This window comes from Morone saxatilis, unplaced genomic scaffold (assembly GCF_004916995.1).
Source record: "Morone saxatilis isolate NCDOM2014 unplaced genomic scaffold, NCSU_SB_2.0 Contig9, whole genome shotgun sequence".
NCBI lineage: Eukaryota > Metazoa > Chordata > Actinopteri > Moronidae > Morone > Morone saxatilis.
In genome coordinates, this window is record NW_023340268.1 from 280580 (window position 1) to 284318 (window position 3739).

Genomic DNA, 3739 nt, shown 5'->3' on the forward strand with positions numbered 1-3739 from the left:
AGGAGACAGGAAGGAGACAGGAAGAAGACCCTGGAGGAGACAGGAAGGAGACTGGAAGCAGACACTGAAGGAGAGACTGAAGGAGACACTGAAAGAAACACTGAAGGAGACAGTGGAGGAGAACACAAACCATCATATATTTACCCATCATGCCGAGCAGGAAGTCGTTACTGGATTGGTCGATGGTTCCTGATTAAGAAAAAGAGGAGTTGAGGATGGAGACGAGCACACCGTCATAAAAGAAGAAATTAGGTGAGGAGGAGATGAAGAGTTTATTGAACATCGTTTGATTCTTTAAGAACTGATGATTAACGACAGAAACAGCTGATATGAATCATGTGACTTAGCTTCCTCCTGTAGCCCCATCCACTGTAGCTCACCTGTCTGACTGTCAGCTCCTCCTCCTTCTCCTCCTCCTCCTCCTCCTCCATTCAGCAGCTTCTGTCCATTTCCTGAAACACACAAAATAAACAATAATCACCTCCATTGATTTTCGTATCTTGAATTGACATATCTTCTTCTGGAGTTCTGTTTGAGCTCTTTAGTACAAACTTTTCTAATCTGTCTCTTTATCAATAAGTTATTGATCAGTGATTTTATTGATATTTACCGTTGGATTCTGAGTCGAGTTCGTCAGAACCAACACGTTTCTTGTCTGATAAAGTTTTTTTACTTCTAAGTTAAATTATTTATTTATTTATTGATTTTGACATTTATTGATTGATTGATTCTGAAAACAAAACATTCAGCTCATCATTTATCAAAATGTTCTTGTGTTCTATACGAGACAATTTTGAACACGTTGTGAAACTGTTGCGATTTGGTTGTTACACAAGTCATATTGCCATTACTGCGGCAACAAGTCACATGACATTACGTAACTTAAAACTTTACATGAAAGTCCTGTTTGACTTTATCACTCTTTATGGCACCTCATACAGGCGTATAGTTGCTGATTAAATTTCTGATTAACCGATTGATTAATCAAATAGTTTCAACTTTTCACAGTTTGGTATCCAACAGCAGTTTCTGACACTCAGACCAGTGTTAACCTGAAACTTCCTGACCTGAAAACAGCTAACTGCTAACGCCTAGCAGCTAACTGGACAATAAGCTGCTAAAAACAAAAAACAAAAAACAAAATCACATTTCAGCTTTCAGCTTTCAGCTTTCTTCTGATTGATATTTTATTTGACACTATCTAGCAGACTTTCAGGAGTGTAAGTATTATATAAATGAGTATAGGTGGTCTCCTACGCCCATCAGACGATTACTTATTAAGATGAAATCCGGATGACCATGTCCTAGCAACTGAAGCCAAAAAGATCCATGAGGCTGTGCATTAACCTCCTAAACTGGGACTCAGTTACCAATCTGTTCTCTGTACAGTTCACATTCCCTGGTCATTCCAACGCCACAGCTGTTTCTCATTCAAGAAGTTCAGACTCTTAGACCTCCTTGCAGATACCCACTCAACTCTGGTTCCTCCATATTTGGCAATGACACTCAACCTGAAAATTCCCTGATTATTGAATCCCTAAATACCATAATCAACATCATATCACTCTCTTGTCTTAGTCTCTTGCTGTCAGTCTACATCCACACCATGCACTCTAGATACAACCTCCCTCATGTTCAATTCAATGCAGCTTTATTTGTATAGAATTAATAACAGAAGTTATCTCAGGAGACTTTTCAAATAGAGCAGGTGTAGACCAAACTCCTTATAACATTATTTACAGAGACCCAACAGTTCCCATGTGGCTTTCACATTCCCTCAGATGCTCACCGCCTCTGCCCATCATTTTGACCCATGCCACCATGGTATTCTAGTTAAAGCGAACATAATCTTCTTGTCTCGCATTTCTCAATTCGTCAATTACCTCAGACTCCAGACACTCCTTTAGGATCGGAACACTAAATACAAATCGATGGCCATTGGTTTTCCAAAGCGTAACACTGCTACATCTGTTCAGATCTCAAAGATCTCAGATATGCTTTGGGGTTCTTTCATGCCTGGGTGCTACTGAAGCTTCCTCACATCGCAGACAGCAAGTGGATCAACCACAGGTGATCATTTTCATAAATCCATTGTTGAATCTTAATGTGAAATTAAAATAAATGTTTACCTGCAGGTTGAGTCTGAGAGACACCAGAGAGTTCCACTGCTGTTGCTGGAGAACCGGAAGAACCTGAGAGGAGAACCAAAGTGTTCTGCCCACATACACACAGCTATTGATCCACCGGAACATACTGATTGATTTATTTTTACCTGCTGGTTGTGAAGCTGCTGAGCTGCTTGGACCTCCAGCTGCTTAAAAACAAACACGTGACTTCTTCATGAGTTTTATTTTCTACAGACAGTTTCAACAGGAAGATGACTGATTTCAAATCCATTATTTCACATATGATTCATTCATGTGTCATGTGTCACATGCTGCTTCATCAGCCAATTATCACACATCTCATTACACAGTAGCTATAATAATATGAAGATTACAGTGGCGGCCGGCCAATAAAAGGCTCTAGGGTGCCACCCTCCCAAGTCAAAAGTGTTTTTTGATTTTGATTTTTTTAAATGAATTTGAATGAAATTCGAATAAATTTAACCTCCCCAAATTCAATAAGATCGCTTCTTCTAAATCAGTTTGACAGGAGAACTTTAGTGGAACAATTTCAAATTAAAGAGCTTGGCCCTGATCAACCTGACATCAGAATCCGACAAGAGGCTAGTGAAAAAGGTAAAACGTACATGCGAGGCATCTCCCGTAATGGGTACAACAGAAAGGCTTAGCTAGCTGGATGTAGCCATGTAATGCTGTATTTTGCTTCCCATGTTTACTTTTTAAAACGGGGACAGATACAACATAGGCTGTTGTAGGCTGAGTGTTTGAGGGCACATATGGAGAATACTGTCAAGCTAGCAATACTAGGCAAAGTCAACATCGTGATCAGGATAAGAATGGGTATATTTTGTCAAAGATAATTGACTGTGTTAAATCCTGTGGGGCTTTTGAGTTGGCTTTGCATGGCCACAATGAGACCGACTACTCAGAGGTTTAGTTGATCACCTCACTAGACAGTGTGTGCTGGAGGAGCACCTGAAGACAGCTACCGTTTTTAAGGGCACGTCAAAGATGGTGCAAAACAAACATTTTGACTCCATGCTGTCAATTGTTAAAGATACCATTCTGGAGGAAATAGAAAATGACAACTATCTTTCTATTCAGGCAGATGAGACAACAGACATTTCCACCCTGTCAGCTAGTGCTTGTGCTACGGTACATTGACAAGCGAGGCGACATTTGTTTGAGTTCATCCCACTTCAAAATGCAACTGCTGACACAATCGACAATCACAGCACTGTCCTCCCTGAGGGACAAAAGAGCAGACTATTCGCCCAGGGTTATGATGAGGCTGCTGTGATGGGGGGACCCACAGGTGCAGTGTAAGGTAAAGGATGTCTATGGAGGTGCACACTACGTCCACTGCTATACTCATCAGTTGAACCTCATCATGCAGGCAACATCACACATTTCCAGGATCAGTACCTTTTTTTCAAACCATGGTGGATTTGCTGCATTCTGTTCCTGGTCATTCAAGCGCACCACTGTGCTTAGTCAAGTGGTGGCACACAGACCTTCTGGAACTTCTACAATAAGGTTGAACCTCCACAGCCGTGCTGTTAACACTGTGTTTGAGCACCAAGGATGACCTCCTTAAGTGTTTCCAGACCATC